Here is a 21,722-nt window from a genome sequence, read left to right as displayed (position 1 = left end):
ATAAAGAAAGTGAAACTGAAAACAACACTTCTAATACTAATTCAGTGTGATATGGCAATCTCTTCCAAATATAATCATCTGTGGCTTTCAATTTTAACAAGCATGACCTGTATGTCATAGGATTAATCAGACATTAACATTGCTGCTTCAAGTTAAGGGAAATAAGCAGTATGTCCTTGTTTATCAATAGAGGGAGGCACCATTTAGAAAACTATCTAATCAGCAATGGGAAAGCCGTAGAAAGTCACTGTTCCTCTAAGCCAGCTCACAGCAAAGCCTCTCCCAGCCCTGGCCTACAATTGCAAGTGCAGCCAGTCATCTAGTACCATGAAAAAATTCACATCTAATAACAGATCATATCACCCGAAAAGCCCCGGTGTAACCAGATCCACTCTAGGGCTGTGACGGGTATGACCAGCTTCTAAATTTTACACTAGTCATCAAGCACATCACAGTTTTGCCCAAGAGTCACTATGCACTGGCCACAGCCACCAGTGCTCTCACACAACGGTGTGATGGGACGATCACTGTGGGGTGCATGGAGGTGGCGGGGCACAAGGTGGGCACACCTCGTGCAGCTCCTTCTGCAAGGTGCACGTGAAGGTCACTGTGCAAAGGGATGATGTCCACCCCCCAATTCAGCCTGTCTTCAGGCAGGCGACCACAAACATGCATGGTTCTGACTTGGGAACACGGGAGAGCTGCCCGGGGGCTCACTCAGCCGGACCCACACAAATGCCCTCTCAACACTTATTTCTAAATTGGTGGGCAGGGAGGAGATCGCAGATTTGTGCACACAGTTGCTTAGGCTAGAGACACAGTTTAGGATTAGTATCGGACATTGCCACGCCAGTATCCACTTACACAGACATTTGGAGGAGAGTGAGAAGATACAAGTTAATTGCACACGATCACCACGGCAGATGGAAAATCAGGTCTGCATACTAAGGAGAGCTGCTCATCAGGTTTTAGGAGGAGTTCACATACCCTCCATCAGCAGACACAGCAGTTTTGAATGGCACCGTGGCAAAGAGACCTTTTTACGTGGATATTTTCCCCTTACCCTAAGAGTTACCCCTCACTCAAGCAATCAGTGCTTCTCTCCTGTGACCTCCAGTTGCACTGCTTTAACATGGGCTGCCCTCAAAAACCACTGGCAAGTGAGAACGGAGGCTAAAAGGGGAGAGCTGCTTTTGGTGCACCATTTGCTGGTTACCTGAGAGCCCTCCTCGGTCAGCAGGGCCACGCGTGGTTTGAAGCATTGCTCTGCGAGAGACCTGCCTGACATCACAGCCAGAGCCAGCTGAAGCATCAGAGATTTGATTTTTCTCCTGGGCTGATGAGGCCAAAATTTGCTTAGCTTTAGGAAATGGAACAAGGCCTGAATCTTCTCCCAAGTGTTGGTCTAATGATGGATGAAATTGTTTTCCTTCATTTTCTTTGCTAAAGCTAAGCCAGAGTTGCATGTTTCAACAGATGTTGCCCTGTGTAGGCTGAAACATGTTGGTAGAGCATAACTACATATATTTAAACCCAGACATGTACAGAGAATCTTTACAGGGGCTTCACACATCCAAAATAAACACGGCATGTTCCCAAGTTGCACCCTGGGAACCTTGAGGCAGGAAGTGGTGGGGGATCTCCCACACTTGGCCAGCTGACATCCTGGCATGTCCTTGCCAGTGCTTCTTTTGCCATAGGACATTCCTTTGCTCTGAGTTACTGGGGAAAAATTTTGGGCTTTCTAAACCCTTTGAAAAATAGTTTTTTAACTGTTTCACTGGGCAGTAAATGTGATGGGAAAACAAAACTCCATTTCCCCAAGACTATTACTAGAGATAAACAGATAAAATAAGGCCATAGCTTTCAGATGGCATGGGCATTCCAAAACTGGGACAGGATTTTTAAATAGGATGCTGTTGCTTAGCCCTTGTGAGAAGCTTGGCTGTAAGACAGGCAGTGAAATTAGCTGGGTGTCACGTTCTCTTGAAAAGCAAGACTCCTGTTCCCCAGGTGAGTATTTGCACGAGAACCATAAAATCCAGAAGACCAATTTCCCCCAGTGCAGGCAGGTACAACTCAACGCAATACAGTAGCATTGCTTTTCCTTAAAATAGATTTGACTACAGCTCCAGATTTGAGATAGAAAGATACCATCCTTAAAGCAACTAAACAAATCATAGAATAATTTTGGTTAGAAGGGACACCTGGGTATCATCAGCCCTCTGTTTCAAGCACATCACAGATGAAAAAACAACAGTATTTCACCAGGCACTTAAGTATGAAGTATCAACTGCACACAGAAGTCCTTTCTTGGGCTGGATGGGCTGAGACATTTGCTTCAGTATTCCCCACTGCAGCGCGGGTGGTCGTTGGTCCCGTGCAGGACGCTCTGTGCTGGTGCTCTCTGCCAGGAGCCAGTGTTTTTCTCCCCAGCCCTCAGTGACTGCTCTCCATGACCGTGCCACTGTGACAGCCCTGACCAGTGCAGGGGACAGTAACACACTCTCACATTGTGGGGACACTGGCTGAGTCAGATGTGCCAACAACAACGGTGGCAGGAGATTGTCACCAAGGCACTACAACTTGTAGGACCAGGAGCTCCTGACTTACCTAATTCAAGAAGCTGCTTGTTGCAGACCATTCATCCAGTACTCTCAATACCGTCTCTTTAAAACACATCTATCTTTTTGAGACTCTTCCCTTACTAAAAACATTTTTACTAAAACATTTTGCCCATTTTCTTCATCTGGCCCTAGATTCCCCAGGAAGGACCTGATCTGTTCCAACTCTTTCCCCTCTTCTTCGAGAGGCCTTTCGCTATTTGACGAAATCAACAGAAACGAGAAAAGCACCAAAATACGTTCTTCCCCTTTCTCTGCTGATTAGTATATTTGGAGGCTCTGTTTCAAACTGAATACCTGACAAGCGAACAGGAAGACTTTAGAAACACATGACACACACACACACACTTGGAGGCTCTGTTTCAAACTGAATACCTGAGAAGCGAACAGAAAGATTTTAGAAACACATGACACACACACAGAGATGCACTGCAGCTGGCTGGAGGCTGTCTATGGCTAAGTATGGGAAAGCTTCACTCCTGTGTGCAAGGACGAAGCAGACAAGCAACAAAGGGGCTCTTGCGACCTTGTCACAATTCATTAGAATGCATTAGCATGCACAGGCTAACTTCTGGTTGGGAATACCTGGGAAACAAAGACAGGCCCCCCGATTTGGGGAATATCCCATTATGACTTCTCCGTTATCTCAGGGTTGCTTTCAGAAGTGAGGGTACCATGACCCTAGCCCGACTGTCCCCTCAAAACCAACAGGCTGTCCTTCTGCAGAAGACCCAAGTTACGACCGCGTAGCGCTGCTAGCTCCCAGTGCCAGTGTAACAAGAATAAATAATAACTCTTTACCCTGCCCCGTCCAAGGAAGCCGTTCAGCTGTGGTGACAAACATCTGATTTGTCACACCCTACCTCTTCGCACAGAGGCGATTCCCTCTGTGTGGGCAGAGGGTTCCGCGGGCTCCTCTTTTGTGAGGAAGAAGAGGCAGACTCGGGAAGTGAAACCAGTCCTCTGCTGCACCCTCTCCTCGACTGAGCCCTCTGAAGTGCCCGCTCGGGTCACTTTCGGTGTCGGGCACTTTCCAAACTCAGGAGGTGGTGCTGGCCTTGAGTAACTCACTCTTTCTCAACAAAGGGAGAAAGGAAGGCTGGAGGTGGCAGAAGCTGCAGCAGAGAGATCAAATTGTTAATAAACGTAGGCTGCGGTGGTTCCATTGGATTTTAATAACCAACCAAACGGGCATCTCTGGGCTGGCTCCTCGCCTTGCTGCCCCTCAGCCTTCCTCCTTTCTCTAATACACCGGCTGTCCTCAGCCACTGCGCCAGCTCTCCAGGGAGCCGGGCTGCCCCATGGCCCTGCTGCCAGCCCCGTGTCGGGCACTTTCCAAACTCAGGAGGTGGTGCTGGCCTTGAGTAACTCACTCTTTCTCAACAAAGGGAGAAAGGAAGGCTGGAGGTGGCAGAAGCTGCAGCAGAGAGATCAAATTGTTAATAAACGTAGGCTGCGGTGGTTCCATTGGATTTTAATAACCAACCAAACGGGCATCTCTGGGCTGGCTCCTCGCCTTGCTGCCCCTCAGCCTTCCTCCTTTCTCTAATACACCGGCTGTCCTCAGCCACTGCGCCAGCTCTCCAGGGAGCCGGGCTGCCCCATGGCCCTGCTGCCAGCCCCTTTTAATTCTCCTCCTGTCACTTGCTCCTTTCTCCTGCACCGACTCTGGGGGGAAAGAGCCACCGTGGCCCCCTCGGGAGACCCTCCTTTCTCCTGCCTTGCAACAACCCCCCTTCTGCCAGAAAGAAGCCCAGTCTAACCAGAGATTCCTATTTAGGTCAACGTAATGCAGAAATGAGAGAGAGGAAAAACGTTAGCTGAGGTATTTCTGTGCCTCTTCCTGGCTTCTGCAGCCTGTCAGAGATTCAAGCCTTGATTTACAGCAACCGCAGGGTGCTGATTATTGATCTGCAACCACCCCACCCCGCTCACTGCCATTGAGAGATCCAACCTACAGCAGCGATTCCCACACCTACGCAGCTTCTTCAAGCGAGAACCAAATTGCTGCCACATTGAACCCGTGTCTGTAGAGGCTGCGCCACGTTCTCCTTCGGTGGCCAGTCCACCTCCCCCTGTCTCCAGCACTGCTGGAAACTCCCTTGATTTAATAGCGTTAAGTCTACGGATCCATGACTGGGATATCCAGAACAGGAGTCAGATAGAATCACAGAGTCATTGAATCATAGAATGGTTAGAGTTGAAAGGGACCTTGGAGATCATCGAGTTCCAACCCCCCTCCATGGGCAGGGACACCTCCCGCTAGACCAGGTTGCTCAGAGCCCCATCCAGCCTGGCCTTGAACCCTCCAGGGATGGGGCATTCACAGCTTCTCTGGGCAACCTGTTCCAGTGTCTCACCACCCTCACAGGAAAGAATTTCTTCCTCATATCTAATCTAAATCTCCCCTCTTCCAATTTAAAACCATTACCCATTGTCCTGTCACTACACTTCCTGACAAAGAGTCCCTCTCCAGCTCCCCTTCAGATATTGGAAGGCTGCTCTAAGGTCTCCCCGGAGCCTTCTCTTCTCCAGGCTGAACAACCCCAGCTCTCTCAGTCTGTCTTCATAGGAGAGGTGCTCCATCCCTCTGATCATCTTCGTGGCCCTCCGCTGGACCCATTCCAACAGATCCATGTCCTTCCTGTGTTGAGGACTCCAGAGCTGGACACACTACTCCAGGTGGAGTCTCACAAGCGCAGAGTAGAGGGGTAGAATCACCTCCCATGACCTGCTGGCCACGCTTCTCTTGATGCAGCCCAGGATGCGGTTTGTTTTCCCTGTTATTGCCATTGCATGTTGACGGCTCATGTTGAGCTTCTCATCCACCAACAGCCCCAAGTCCTTCTCCTCAGGGCTGCTCTCTAGCCATTCTCCACCCAGCCTGTATTTGTGCCTGGGATTGCCATGTCCTTCTTCCACTGGGAATCTCAAGACCCTTGTAACTCTTGGGAAACCCCAGGCTTTTCTGTTTGTTTGAATGAAGGAAAGAGAGAAATGATGGTAAAAGGAAGACGGGGCAGGTGAGGAAAATTTTAGTCTTACCCCAGATACTGGGATCTGCTAGTGTTGTGGCAGCCTTGCACAAAGCCCTTCAGAGCAAGAAACCAGGAGCCTCAGAAACCTGGGGAATCCAGGTCACCAACAGGCTCCTAAGATCCACTTCCATGCCCCATCCCTGGAGGGGTTCAAGGCCAGGCTGGATGGGGCTTTGAGCAACCTGGTCTGGTGGGAGGTGTCCCTGCCCAGGGCAGGGGGGTTGGAACTAGATGATCTTTAAGGTCTCTTCCAACCCAAACCATTCCATGATTCTATGATTCTATGATCCAGTCTATGATCTGGCATACCTGAATTATTTTGACAGAAAGCATATTAAATTTTTGGTGGAAGGGCTGAGCAACGCAGCAGCTTGAGATAAGTAGAAGTCTTGTTTTCCCCCGTGTTTTCCAAGGTATATTGCAAACTGTTTTTTTCCCTCTGCAGAGTATAAAACCTGAGTCTAAGGCTTTCTCAACTGAGCTGACCAGAGAATCCATCACTCTCTGTCTCTTTCAAACACTAGACACTGCCAGAACTGGAAGTATGTATTTGCCAGAGGCAAACTGTTTGCAGCATTCAGTGATCAAGACTTCAGACTCTGTGGCTTCAACAAGCTTCAGCGAGAGCTATCTGCCCATCAGCCCAAAATGTTTCTATCTGTTCTGACAAAAACAGTCATGTAATGAGAAAATGGAACTGGCAATTTTCCATATAAAACAAGAAAACTTCACAAATTTTTCTCCTGTGCCTTAAATACACAATTTGGAAAGGTTTGTGCTCTCTATCGCTCATTTATCCACACTCTAGATAGATTTTAATGACCTACTAATCTTTGAGGACACTTAATAAAAAAGGTGAGATTCCAACTGTGTGTTTAAGGCTGGAGAGTGGATCTGATATAATATTACCTTTTAAATGGCAGTAGTTCCTTGCAGCCCTGCTTAAACTCTCAGACGTGCTGCTTTCAGTAGCAGGCTGGCTTGCACGTGAGCAACAAAACCCAAATGCTCATGGGCAAAGATCCCATTTAACTCCAGCAGAACCTGGCACTGCATTACGTGCGTGTAGCACATCTGCAAGTTTCCATTCGTGCAGGCTGGCTGCAGCCCGGTAACAGAAACTCGCATTATATATCTGAATCCAAGAAAAAATGCCTCCTGCTGACCAGCGAGTAGCCAAAGCAGTCCATGACTATGAGGAACAGAAACTACTCTTTATCAAAGTCACATCTCAGGCTACAAGGAGAACTCAAGGAGGCTCAAGCAATTAAAACTACGATCCACTTTCTCCACACTAAGATTAAACATAAGCTAAAATCACATTCTTCCTACTGCTTGAGGCTGTTTGACCCTTCTGATTTCCAGCGATTTCAGCATGGATGGACGCAAAGTTGTCATTTCACATTGTCAGGAAAGAGATCACATTGTGATTCCAAGCTACCAGGGATGTGCTTCACTGTGCTTAAAAATAGCAATACCCCAACTCCTCGGCTAAGGAGCACCAGAGTAACGTCTGCTTTTGGGTCTGCTGGGTATTTGTAGGCTGGAAAGGTGGCAGATCCGTTCGTAATGAGGTGTGGTAGTGGAGAAAGGATTATGACTAGAGGAAAATTCACAGGGTGGATTTCCTTCTATTCATCACGCTCATCGAAATAGGCAACTGGAAGGGAGGATGTAGGAAGAGGAACCGGGAATGCAAGCAGTAATTTTAACCATGAAAGGACATTGGTCACTAGCTAGCCTGCATGTATTATTTGCATTATTTTTACCTTCAACTGCAGCTTCTCCCAATTTATAATTTACAGTGGCAATATGAGAACTGCCATCTTTAAAAGAAGGCATTTTAACATAGATTGGAAGTTGTTACTTAGACTGCACGTACAAAACACCTCCTAATCACCGCTGCTACATTTGTAGAATTTGATCTCCCACCAGTACAGCAAACACCAGTTGACTTCATGAGAGTGTGCTGTGATCCTTTGCCCCATTACTGTCACCACCTTGTGACCTTCTCCAGTTATTCCCTCAGCCAACCAGGGACCTCATGCTGCATTAAAAGAGAAAGAAGAAAACAAGGAGTGTGCTTTCCCTTAAAAAGGTGGCAATGCTCCTTCTTGCGAGTGCTAAAATATAGATAGAAACTACCAGGGCAGTTTCTCCATCTCCTGGACCTGGGCTGGCAGACACGGCTCCTGTCCGTGGCCAGAGCCCATCACAAGAGGTTTTGCTCTTGCACAAGAGGTGTGTGCTCTTGCTCCAGAGGTACCATAAGTTCCCCTTCCTGTGCCATCCAACAGGTCTCGCGTCTCACTGCTGAACATACATGAACTTCTAAATGGTGACTGCCGACCTGGCACTCTCTTTCATCTACGTGGCCTTCTTCCCCAAGTCACCACGCAGCGTAGGAAGTAATCCTGGCTGCAAATACTCAGAACCCCAGCGTCTTGCTGGTAAGCACAAAAATCCAAAACATCATGACTATACAAAACCGGAAAGATGTGATCTTACAATAAGCTTAAACCACAGAAACTAACAGGAAACTCAACTTGGAGTACCAAGAGCCCAAGGTCTTAGCTTTTTTTTTTTTTTTTTTTTTTTTTTTTTTTTTTTTTTCTAAATCTTAACCAAAAATTAAAGGGAAGGAAATACTACAGTTACGATTTTCTCATAGCAATTTGTGTGAATGCAGTTACGCACATCATTACAGAAATGTATCTGATGCACATCCTGCTTTAAACAGGAGCACCTTACAGGCTACACAGCAACAAGTCTGTGAACAAGGCTTTTCTGATTACCCTTGCGTGAAATTACAGGCAACACCACTAATGCCCATGTGAAGATACCAATGTACAGTCAGTTCCAAGGAGAAAAAAAAAACATAGCCAAGAATATACTTATTTTGCTGTCCCACATAAGCCAGCCACAAGCAAGAGAACAAATAACATCCACTGTAAAGAAAATAAAAAAAAAGAAAAAAAGAAAAAACCCCAAACCAGTAGCTTTGCTCCTTTTCAGGTCAGACAGAATTACCAATCTCACTTAAAAGGCACCAACAGAGATCTTCCCTATCAAAACAAATGTTCAGAGTCTTCCCATCTTGTCTTTCCTTAGTAATTCATCTGCTTTCAGTATTAATGGCACTGTTAAAATGGAAATTTTTCCAGGGGAAAAATTGCTGTTGACAAATGGATCTGGAGGAACAGGACTACTGCTTGCTCCCGTGTTGTACTGCTAGCAGGAGATCTCTGTACAGATGCCTCTTAATTAGTCATCTGAAGACTTACAGCAATCACGTCACGCATATTGTTTGGCTGTAACTTCCACATTCCATTTAATGACAAGTGTTATTAACTAGACAGCTGAAGACAGAACAAGTTCTCTGCCTCTCGGTTTTTAGGCTGTAGTACAAGAGCAGTTCTTTCATATCTGGCTGTAAATCAAGATCAATCTTAGACTCAACGCCTTTCCATCAGTATTACCTCATCTTACCTCAGTTTTAATACCAGCAGTATTGTTTTATATCTTTTTTTATAGTCCATTAATTTCAAAGTCCTATGGAACACTTTGCAGTAATTTTGTAGACTACATTAATTTCTCATGGCAATAGCTAAGCTGGAGAACACTAGATCCTCTCCACTGAGCAAAAAGTGATGTTTTTGCTACTTGTATCTACTGGGATTTGAAAGATACTTTTCTTTCTTCTCTTTCAGCCCCTAACACTGGCACAGTTATGCAATGACCACAAGTTATTAACAGGAGCTAAGAATAAGAAACAGGCTGTATATGTTCCTAAATCGTGAGGTAGGTTTACCACTTACTAGATAACCAGATAAAAAACAGTCTGTCACTTTTTTACTGCTACATCTTGCATTACTTTTTAAAATCCCGGAAGACTTAATCCTGCGGATTTATCCAACTACAGGTTCCATTTTGTCAAAAGGTATGGTTGGGGAATTCACAGCCTGGAGGCAAAGCCTTCAATTAGGTCAAACCTGGGGCCAAAAAGCTCTCAAATTCTCAGAACAATAAGAAACAACAGGATTTCAGTCTGAAAAAAAAAAAAAAAAGAAAGAAAAAAAAAAAGGCATTTATGTTTCAACAGCTGAAGTACTGACACTTAACTCCCCCAACCTCACCTGGGTGGCTGACACAGCCTGGCTTACGTGTGACTGCCCAGTGGCCTTCTACATACTTTCTGTATGGGAAAGCAAGGTATTAACTGCACCCAGAGCTCCTCAATAGGCCTGGGGGGGATAGGACACACAAACCATTTAAAAGAGCAGTTTGGAGTTTCTCCTCAGTGGTATCAGAAACCAGAGTGCGACTCCACGAAAGATGGAGCGAGCAGGCAAGGAAAGGAAACATCCCAACCAGCTCCTCTCCTCCCCATTCACAGGGCCCTGTGTTGGCCTCCTGGATGGTCCTCTGCCTTTCAAAATATGATACAATAAACAGGATGTTGATTAATACAGAACCATAAACCCAAGCCTCGCTTTGAGTAAAAAGATCATTAATCTAGTGAGTCTCTCACTGAACCTGGTGTAGAGAGAAGCCTTTATCCAGCCAGAAGCAGAAATGTTTTGTAAAGCAGAAGAGTCCGGCAGTGAATATTTAATTTGTTTCTGACTACTTCATTTTATCCCACTTTCATCTTTCCCTGCACAGCAACTCCACTATTCTCGGCGTGCATGAACTGGAATAGGAACACGGTTCACTGGCAACGTGTTCTTTGTAGGCTCCCTCCCTGGACCAGTGAGGTGACCGCACCAGCGTGTGGCTCTGGCTCCTACAACACACTCCCTGAACAGCATCTGTCACTTACCCAGCAACCCTTCCAGGGATTCTGCAAAACAGTGGGACTAACAGCCCCAAACCCAGCACAGACCATCCTGCCGGTGAAATCCTGGCCTCAATGAAGTATTTTGGGACACTGACTTCAGCAGGGGTGGGATTTCACTCTTTGCTGTTTCATTATGATTCACTAAAGGAGTGAATTAAAAATACACAGGATTTGGAGAAATTCTCTCCAGCAGAAAACACGATGCTGAAATTTTTCATTTTTTAACCAGAGAACCTCTCGACCTGCTATAGATACCAGTTCCCCTCTGTCCTAGAAGCAACGTTAATTACACATTCATCACTGCAAATTGACAACATAAATGCTGACTTGTGCAAACAATGTTAGAGAAAATGGTGTTCTTGCTGCAGAAGTGAATTCCACAGCCTTTCAAGCTTTCTACACTTCCCAGTTTTATGTAAACTCTAATTTCTAAGCCTTTGTTCTGCCTTTAAAGGTCACACAGTTGAAAGCTATGAAGCATAGCATGTGTTCCCACTGATATTAAAATACTGTTTACTAAATCATGCATATAAATGTAAAGAAGAAACTGTTTGCAACCTACTGCGTTAATAAGAGATGATTTATCAGACAACACGGTTCCAAGTATCAACATGTGGAATGTAAAAATCTGATCTTAATCACGCAATGTGATTTTTTTTGTTGTTTTTTGAAATAAAGTCCCCATATTGCCGTGCAATCACACTAACTTCTGATGACACCGTATTTGACTGATTAAACTCTTAATCTTGCCAATGCTTAACTTCAGGAATACAAGCGGTCTTTTTAGATTCGAGCATATGATTGCACATTTGCAAGATCAGGATTTCATTTGCATATTCAAATTGCAAAACTGCATCTTCCCTTTGTCTGTGTAAGGCCAACTATAGCGCTCCAAATGCTAAACAACCACCGTAGAGTTGGACAGTATTTTTAGCATCTCTATGGTGCACTTCTATCTTTAGCTGCTGTGTTCACAAACAATCCCACAGGACACTGCATAGCTAACATAGCTCGGGCTCTTCACCACATTTCAGTTTTTCTCCCAAAACACGGTGAAAGCAGACAATACAACAGGCCAGTTCAGGACCTGCCACAGTTTCCTTAGGTGCAGTGTCTCAAGCAGAGCAGAAGTATATAAAACGTTAAAACATTAGAGGATTCTGCTCTGGGGTGGGGATGGAGGTGGCTGTGACTTCCTCCAGGGAAAATACAGCTCTGTGCTCCAAGTTTGCCGGGTGCAGATAAATCAAGGAGGACAGGGAAGGATTTCTGCCTGTTGTTTCCTAGCAGGATGTGCCCATGGGTTCATGGCAAATTTCTGGCCAAAGCTTAACCCCGCAAGAGAAGTTAATAATTGAACTTGCCAAATCATCACAATTTCTAAATCCAACTGCGTCTTGTTTTTACAAAGAGGCATCTTAAACCAGTGAGCCATTTTATTAGACTCATGCTCATGTAACAAAAACATGTGTTAGCTCTTGAGTGCCAAGTATCATCCTGGAGGGTTACCAATCCCTGTTACAGATTTTGTAGCCAGACTGCAGTTATCTGTCACAACAGAGGAGGTAGTTTTGAATACACAGAATGAAGCGTGCTGCTCGGTTCGGGAATACTTTACATGGTCCTGGTCTCTTTGCAAAACTCCAGGAAGGAGACGTACTGCAGAGGGGGGAAAAAAGAGCTTGACACTTCCTGCTGACTGTTGTGAGACTGTCTCGCCGAAGCCTCCTGGATGGCTGGGGCTTGGCCCCAAGGTTGGTCCTCCACTCCCTGGAGGAACTTTTGAAAATGGCTGCAGCACCACCCGTTCCAACACGCAACCGTCAGGTTGACACGCTGAGTCAGGTCTGGGTGCGTAGGGTACGTTTTTAGAGTCATCTGTATGAGGCGTTTCAAAACTACAGGTTTACCACAAAGAGAGAAAAACTCATCATGGGAATGGCAGTATTAATCAGATGATTGACCTTTGAAGCTTCAAATCTGAAATGCTTTCCGCACTGAGCTGGAGCTGCATATGGAGACAATACCCTCCAATATCTTGATTTACAGAGGAAGTACCGATGGAATCCCGTATATCCTGCTAATGGTGAAAGGAAGGGAATTATGTAAAGGAACTACTTTTTTTCATTAAGCGTCTCAGCTGAGGTTTGCAGATGAGCCTAGACACTTGGCTCCAATTTAATTTCAAGGGGACAAGATAACCTGAAAACCCTTAGAAAACCTTAGACCTTGTGAGAGCTTCACAAATGGGCTCCTCACTTCCCCATTTACACTAATCTGCTCTTCCATTACTGCACTCTATCAAACACTCTGTTATTAAAATTCTTTAAATGATAATGAACTTTCCAAACAAACTCTGTTCATTAGCTTCCTCTATCCTTCCACAGGCATGGTCGTACGTCTGGGAGGTGTGAGAACTGGGGAAGCAGCATCAGGGCTGGGAGAGTGTCCCTTGGCTCTGTGATGGCACCAGAGCAAGGCTGAGATGCACGGGAGGCAGCAGCATGGACTGTGCACCAGCTCTACAATACACATCTGCGGTTTTTCTTCTTCTTTTTTTTTCTGTCAGAGTTGGGTTTTTTTCCTTTTTAAGCATAGCACGTGTTCAATCAAGAATATCACAGTTATTCATTTGAAGTGTTGGCATTATGTAACGAGCATCAGGTTAAGGAGAAAAGAAAAAAAATCCCAAAACGCAGGTACTTTGTTTTTTCTGAGTACTTTCTTACAGGAGTTCATTTTTAAATGAGTAGAGGCTTCCTCTCCACCCAGGATGCAAGGGTGACATCCTGGGGTATGGACCTCATCCTACCAAGGGCTTCTCAAATGAAAACCGTGGGTTGCAAGACTTGGTCTTTACCAAGAAACAATGATATTACAGGAAGACTCACTGCATACTTTCAAACATCAACAGTAAATTACCCTTCCATTTTCTAATACAGACACGATGTCTGGAGTTGAGCAAACACATTCTTGAAAGGTCAGAACACTTAAACTGTAGGTACCTAGTTTAGGATGAAAAAAAACTGCTATTGCCTTTTAGTTATGACATTTCAGTTTACCCACAAGAATTACACTACTTCCCCTAAAAGTTTTCAAGCCCAAAACCATGCTTCTCTCCCAGTGGTTGGAAAGTGAAGGTAAAACTCTTTTTCTGTTTTAATTTATCAGAGCCATTACCAAATCCAGTGACTTGTCAAGAGTACAGCCATTCCTCCCCAAAGGGCTTCAGCCACCAGCAGACGCGTGCATGGGGACACCTTGTCCACTTTCGAGAAGAGGGGGTTGGAGGAACCCGACTTGCCCAGACAGCAGCCGATGGTGAGTTGCTGCCCGGGAGAGCCACAGGTGTCCGTTCACACCAAACTTTGCAAGCCTGAAAGAACTATGAAATCTCCCAAAATACAGAGCTGGGGTCATTCTTCATTTATTTTGAAAGAATAGGAGGAACTTCCCCTTTCAGTTACAGTTACACGGTGGAGGGAGGATATAACTGCTGTAACGATCAGGAAACGACTGTCATGTCGGATGGCACTACGGAGGGTCACTGGGGAGCTGCAAGGACCTTGCAAGCTGGGGACAAAAGTTTGGATTTACTAGAAGTGCTCTGATCTGTCACTAAACAGAGTCTTGTGTCCTCCTTCAAGTTTCAGGCCTTTAAGGGAACTGAAGGAGCATCAGTTTAACCCTTGCCCAAAGAGGTGAGGTTCACTTCATTTCAGCAGAGCTGCTTGAGGTCACTTCATCACTTTAGACCGTCTTCCTTCCCTGGGGCTCACACATCCTAAAGCCAAGGCTGCACTGAGCTAGCTCTGGGACTAATTAGCAGGGGTCAGCACTGTGTTAATGTGACCCACCACGCTGGGCCATGCCAGGACCTCAGCAGGACATTGCGTGCGCTGGTAGTCTCAACAACCTCAAGCTGAACTGGATCAAGAGAAACTCCCCTTCACTTATTCAATGCTTGTGATCAGGGACCTCTTAGGCATGGCAAGATGACTGTCCTCTCTGTTATGAAATGACAGCCCCGAGGGTGGGAGGTGCTGAACCCCAGCAGAGAAGCAGTGACTGACTGCAAATGCAATGGAGACTGAGCCAGGTTAGCCACTGAAAAGTGACTAAAGGTAACCATTTTATTTCATATTGGCCCAGAAGCTGTCAGGTACCGCGTTGTAGAAGGGAACGCCACTTCTTCAAATGGACTAACTTGAGCCCTTCCAAACACTTACCATGGCTGCAACCCCTCACCTCCACCCTTACCGCTGCACAAAGCTCCTGCCAGCTTATGCATTGCCCAAACCTCCCATTCCCAAGTTCCTAAAAGAGAGCCAATGTCTCTTCTGAACCAAATTTCCAGCAGAGTCCCTCCTGGTGCCCACCAGCAGCATTGGTACCACAGGGCGGCACAGTACGCACCCACTCCCCTACACCTCACCCCACCGCTGTGGTTGCTTCGGAAGAAGAAAGCTTCAGTTCTTCAAAACAAACCTATTTCCCATTGAAGTAGCTTGCGGGGACTGCAGAGAAACTGTACCTGGTTTCCCGTGTTTCAGTCACGAGATTTGCCAGATGTGATCTAGGAAATGGGCAGGAAACGTCAACCTTACGTATCGCAGCAATTCTTCCCCTTCCCTCCTTGCCACAACCGAGCAGCACACCGAGACCTGACCTTGCACTTTTTACTGCAGACTTTCTTACACAAACATTTGAGTCAGATCTGGAGCCAAAACCAAACAAAGCCAAATACATCCCCTAATTCTACTTTTTTTTTTTTTTTTTTTTAATGACAAAGGGTGACACTCTGTTTGATACCTATGCGTACTCAAATCTAAAACAAACTGCACATTTTTAACTATATGAATTTTGTAAGGTCAACAAAATTTAAAAACATCAACCTATTTTTTACTCCTTCTGGTACTAGTGTAAAGCCTGTTAAAGAATTTATATTTCTGGAGCTCTGTACAGACGTGAGAGGTGCTGATGCACAAAAAAGATGTACTATGATTAAGCACATGAGTTAGGAGGTTTCAGCTGTTATATTTCTCCCTTTCCCTTTTAAAGTCATCTTAATTTTGCTTCCACTCAAAAAAACCAAGGCAGAAAACCAACTAAGACCTAGTCCTTCACCTTACTTCTTTCCACAATCATTTGGACAATGGATGTAAAATACTTTTCTAACCTGGCAGCATTTTATATTCACTTTATCCAGGTGTAAATGACAGCATAAGGAGTAAGGAAATAGAATCAGATACACATGTATTTCTCTAATAAAACTACCCCTCTTTTCCTCTTAAACACCTTAAATTGAAATACAATTTTCCTCTTTTGTTTCACCATTAATTATACATGAACAGGGAAAGATAAATGTCAAGTGTACCTTTAAAGGAAAAATGCACCACAATTTATCAGTCCTCCAATAAAAAAAATAAATTTCCTTCTTCCTGAATTAGTGCTTTCTTTTTCCAATAGTTGTCTTTAGCTTTTTGTAGTTTCTATCTACTGCCAAGAAAACACGCCTCATTATATCACTCAAGAATCCACCGGTCCTAATTGATCACCCAGTATCTTCCAGATACTGGACCATTTTTGAAATGCTGATCATTCCTGAAAAATCAAGTCAGTGTTATATTTGGACACGACCAATTAAGAATTAACTCAGAATACACCCATTTGAAGTACTTTGTGTCAGTACACAACAAGACACCAAAAATAACGCATGGGAGAAATGGGGTCACGCTGGGGTAGACTTTTGATTTAAGGAAGTTTCTTCTCCAGCAGCAGGCTGTGTGCTCCCTTACACAGCGTTTCCTGGTTTTTGCAAGACAAATCTGTTCTGTAACAAGACAGACACTCAGTCAGAAGCGTCAATATGAGTAACTCCCTGAAAATAAACTTTGCTTATTTACAACACAGCTTGTCTAATGTGGGCCATGAAACCGAGCCGTGGGGAAGGAGCTTATGGGGCTGCCCGCAAGCGAGCTGCCCCAAGGGCAAAGTGTGGGGCCCGATTCCTCAACCCAGCGAAGAAAATGGGATTCTCTGCACCGACTGCAGCGTGAGCCCCTCAGATGTCATGTCACCAGGGTTGTTCACCAGGGGGTTGTGCCCGATGAGATTTTGCTGGTGGGTACGTCCCTCCACGGCGCCCGGCCCGACCAGGCTCTGGCAGCTCTTGCACAACTACTCTGAAAACCACCAGCTCATCAGGACTGGCTGTTTAATTATGGCAAAATGGAGCTGCGACGGGATTCCTAGACAGCTCTCGCATTGCCACTGTCTGGATCTCTCATTGCTGCTACTAGTTTAGGGTTTCTGAAAGAGAATGAACTTTTCTTTCCCCCTTAAAATGTCTAGAAGCTCATGGACTGAACGGGAGGGAAGGAGAATTAACCTCAGGTACATTTCCTTTACTTGTAAATGGTTTGTGCTTAATTCTAAGGGTAATACAAGAACAAGGAGGAATTTTTGTTACCCCTTAAAAATGTGCTTATGTTTATCTCCATATAAGAAAGCGGCAGCAGCCTTCACCAGCGTGCAATATGTTCCTGGCTTCTGAAACACACGGCTGTCAAACAACCAAACACTTTTAATAGAAACCTGGTCCATTAACGAGCTGAACCATCAAACAGTCACACGAGAACAGCAAACAATCCCAGGAAAAGCTGCTGTCTTTCCATGCTGAACAAAAAGCTATTTACAGGAAGAGAAATAATGCAACCTCTAAGGCTTCTTTGCCTCCCTCTCCAACACATTTGCACACAACTTTCCTTGGTTCCTTATACAAAACTTGCCTTTTTCTACACTCACTTGTTCCTGGGTGCTTCTTGTGGGGATGTTCTCCCAGGACCCATTTTGCCCCGTTTCAGTGCCAACTGCAGATCTCATCAGATCTAGGCTCTTTGCTGCCTCATGCATCACACACACTTCTGTTTGGGTATCCCAGTGCTCATCAGTAATATTTTTTAAAATAAAAGCAAACTGGGTCTTTTCCTCTCTGAAATCTGTCTGTGTGATATTCTATATGCAGAGTATTCTATTCTGCTTTAGAATCGGTCCTGGGCTGCTGAAATAACTGGAAACTTTTCAGCTGATTTCAGTGGGCATTTCTCTGTGTATCTGCTCAGAGTTGGCTCTTCTGAGAATGAAACGATCGCCACATCTTTTCTAACGACAGCAGTGCTTAGCCTTGCCTTCCGCATACCTGTGCATATAAAGAGATTTTATTGTTTCTGCACTCACCGTACTCCACTTGTTTCAAACCCCATGTGCGCTACAAAGAGCTGCGCTACACAAAGTGTGTGTCTAACACAAACATTTATAATTCCAAAGCTTTAGACAGCAATCGAGATAAACCCAGCATCAACTGCAGTGCAAGTTGTGCTCTGCGATTCAAAGGGGGCCCTGAAGGTGCAATTTGCATTTAATGTTTTTGCTGTTAGCTTTAGGTGAAACAAAAAAAAAATCCTCATTAGACAGGTGGAATCAAGGGAAGGTGAAGTCTGTGGCAGCCCTGCTCGGTGCGGGAAGAACCACGCACAAAGTGTGTGTCTAACACAAACATTTATAATTCCAAAGCTTTAGACAGCAATCGAGATAAACCCAGCATCAACTGCAGCGCAAGTTGTGCTCTGCGATTCAAAGGGGGCCCTGAAGGTGCAATTTGCATTTAATGTTTTTGCTGTTAGCTTTAGGTGAAACAAAAAAAAAATCCTCATTAGACAGGTGGAATCAAGGGAAGGTGAAGTCTGTGGCAGCCCTGCTCGGTGCGGGTTCTTCACTTGGCAGGGAAGGTGATGCTACATCCTCTGATAAAGATTTCACTTGTGTAATTTTTAATTCTGAAAAAGGATCAATCCCCCACATATTCATCAAGGAATTCCTAACAACAGTAAATCTGCATGCAATGCTTTCCTCAAATCTTTTGCCTTCTGCATATATAGGACAGCTGCTTTCCAACCAAAGCGCTGGGCTCTAGAAATAGGCTGCTCTGATTTATAACTGAGGTGTTTAAAATCAGGCAATCTAATTATCGACTTGATAGTCCACAACGTCTGCAGTCAGCAAAATTTAAAAAATGCAAAATATTGACAAGATCAGACAAATACATAATGAGGGAGTTATTAAAATGCAAATTGCCTGCCTTCTGGTACTGCTGCGGAGTACGGCGCAGGACCCCAGAGCCTGCATCTAGCCCCAGCCTCCCTCTGTCTCCAGGCTGGTTTTAAGGGGAGGGTGAAATGGAGCTGGGGAAAATCAACGGGCAGAGCTGTGAGAGCCCAGCCGGGTGGGACCCCACTCTCTTTTGGGGGCTCCCAAAGAGAGACAGTGACTGCATGGGAACGGGAGGCATTGCGATGTGCAAGGAACAGGCGACCCCACACAAACTGCATCCCAGACCTCCAGAGGATTTCAGAAAGGCCCTGCCCATGGGGGAAGCCCAACAGCAGCAGTTCAGGGCCACGTCTTTTTTGGTAGAGCAGGAAAGAGCAGATTTCCACAGAAGTGGAAAATTTTGCAAGTTGGTGAAACTTGACATCAAAATTCATGAAAGGCACTGCATTAATATTTAGGTAAAAAACCCCCCAAAAAGTCCAAAGAAAGGATGTGATGGAAATGCTCTCTATCCAACCTGTTCCAGGATACTTGGACCAGGCTTTAAGAAAGAAAAAGCCCAGTGCCCTGATCCGGTTTGAGAAGTCCTAGCTGGACGGTGAGAGAGGGTATCACTAGAAGCCATATAACTCCCTCCTTTCTTATCTCTATCCCAAACTTTTTCTTTTTATTTAAATAGCCTTGTAATCCTGTGGACTGTCTAGTATACGCTTATTATTTCACTTTGCAGACACATTCTTGTAAGTCTGAGGGCTGTGTATGCGTCTGGATGTCTATAATAGAACAAGTAAAATAATAGCATTCCCAGCTGTGGGCTGCATGATCTAAGCCCCCACCAGGAGAAAACTTTGATGGGTATAATATGGGTATAATTTTATGTAATGGATTTCAATCATGTTAATATTGCTGTAACAACCTCTAAACACTACGCCAATATAGGCAGTGACACCCAATTAACAGGCAAATACTAACGGGGAGGTTAAATGCTAATTTTACACTGGCATTTAGCCTAAGAACTTCATTATGCCATCTTCTATTTTAAACTGTAGCCATCCCACCTTGCGCTGTGCTGCTGTCCATTCTTAGTCAGTCCTACAATTCCTTCAAAGACAGACAGGGCCGGACACCTGCCCAAAAAACCAGAAGAAAGATGGTCTTTGCCCCAGGGGCTTGCAGTAACTCTGAAGCTAAGCTTTACTGACACTGGGAAGGGAGATCCGGTGCAGGGCGTTAAAGTGATGGTTCAGAGAGATGGATGTAACTACTCGATGCTCCTGGAAATGCATCAAGAGGAAGAGGACACAGCAGTGATACGATCTCCACTGAATATTGGCCTTTTTCTGTATCTGGTTAGGAGCACACATGGGCAGCGCGGAGTCAGGCAGTCAAAAGGCTGCTGAGCCTCCCTGGCCCTGAGTGAGCAGCTCTGATACAAAGCCAGTTCTTTATCTCATCTTTCAGATAAATAAAATCCAAAAGAGATGGAGCTTAACACACACAGATAACAGCAAAGGTACAGCAACAAATTGAAAAATACTGCAGCGTACTTGAAGCTACAGCCAGGACTGTGGTAAAGCTGTATTGAATTTCAGAGAAATTAGATGCCTCGTTAACTGTGGATAGATGCACAACTGCCCAAATTTAAACTTCCTCTTTTCCCCAGCTCACCACAGTCATTACAAATCATGCAGCTGAATGAAAGCTGAAAAAGCACTTGGAGCTCGGCAATTTTGCTGCGGTGAGTCCAATAATAGATGAGGGAAGAGGGGTGGCAGCACTGATAATCTTTATATCAAAAACACATTTTCTGCAAAGCAACCTACTATTGTTCATATGTAAAATACATCATGATGCTAGTGGGGAATGAACTGTCCTGCATTTTATAGATAGTCATTTTATTACAGAGTCCTCTGATTGTGACTCAGAAAACAAACGTTTCATGCATCCTTTCTTTTTAATAAAGGCACAAGTTACCCAACATGGCTGGATTATGTTATGCTGCTCTAGACAGTGGTTTAAAAAGCAGTGTTGGAGGGGTATTTCTGCAGTATCACACATAAATTATTAACAAAAGTTAAGAAATGAAAGCAGAGTAAAGCTTCATCTGTCCAACTGAAGACAGCTCCTGAAACACGCTGAGCATCATCCCCCTGTTCCCAAGTCAAAGGGGCTGGAGGCAGCGCGGTACCCAGGAGCCCTGGTCCCCACGGCATCTCTGCCTGGTCTTCCCATCTTTCTTCCTGAAGCAATTAAAAAATCCTGAAGGCTTCTGGGCAAGCCTATTTTTTCTCTCACTCCCTCTGAAGTGACAATGGTTAGGTGGGGTTTAGTTTTTTTAAGTGCTAGGTCTTTTTCCTAAAGCTAAAAATGCTTGGATAGATGTGAACAGCCTTGACCACGTGCAGGAAAATCTAGTCCATTGCTTATCAGTCGATTTGGCTTCACACCAAGAGTAACACACTGCTATAAAGGGCCAACACAGTGTGAAAAAGGAGCTGTTCTACTAGAATACACTCCGTTAATTCTGGTTGAACTGACATTCTCCTAGGACAACGGCTCCAAACGCGTTTAGACTATTGTATTAAGCGTGGCAGGGATCGGAGGTTTCTCTCCGATGTCACTAAAGGAGAGGCAGACGCAAAAAAAATATATAAAGTCTCTTGAAAATCAAGCGCGGGACAAACTCTCACTGCATCATCTTTCACCAAAATACTATGTCAGGTTTTAAACAAAAACCCCCACCACCGTAGCAGGAAAAAAAACACTGAAAAGTCAAAAATTCCAGACTCGCTACACTTACTGTAATTGTCCTTTATAAGAAGAGCCCTCTAGTTATGTGAAATGACATTACCTCACAGCCCCAGGCTCCCCGTGCTATGCACAGGAAGGAAGCAGACACACATCTCTTTAAGAGCCGTTTCCTCTCTGCTCTATTAATTTTGGAGATTAAGCAAGCCACTCCTTTGTGGCATAATAGAGCAAGATAGAGCCATTGTGTTTGCGGAGAGTCCTGCTCCCTGTTTTCCTACCTTTGAGCAGGGGGACGCCTTAGCACTTTATTCTCAGATGAAAAGCCAGAAAACTTCTAGCAGCCCCGAAGCCCCCCCC

The 21,722-nt window shown here is 45.0% G+C and overlaps 1 protein-coding gene across 1 annotated transcript in view; it reads right to left on the bottom strand.

Moving 5' to 3' along the window:
• MAMLD1 (mastermind like domain containing 1) overlaps positions 1-21,722 on the bottom strand; it is an 85,838-nt gene that overhangs the window by 36,466 nt on the left and 27,650 nt on the right. The window lies entirely within an intron of this gene.

Source organism: Calidris pugnax, unplaced genomic scaffold, assembly GCF_001431845.1.
Source record: "Calidris pugnax isolate Ruff unplaced genomic scaffold, ASM143184v1 scaffold38, whole genome shotgun sequence".
In the NCBI taxonomy this organism is placed as follows: domain Eukaryota; kingdom Metazoa; phylum Chordata; class Aves; order Charadriiformes; family Scolopacidae; genus Calidris; species Calidris pugnax.
Note: the sequence above shows the minus strand (reverse complement) of the source record. Positions and strands in the feature narration are given on the sequence as shown.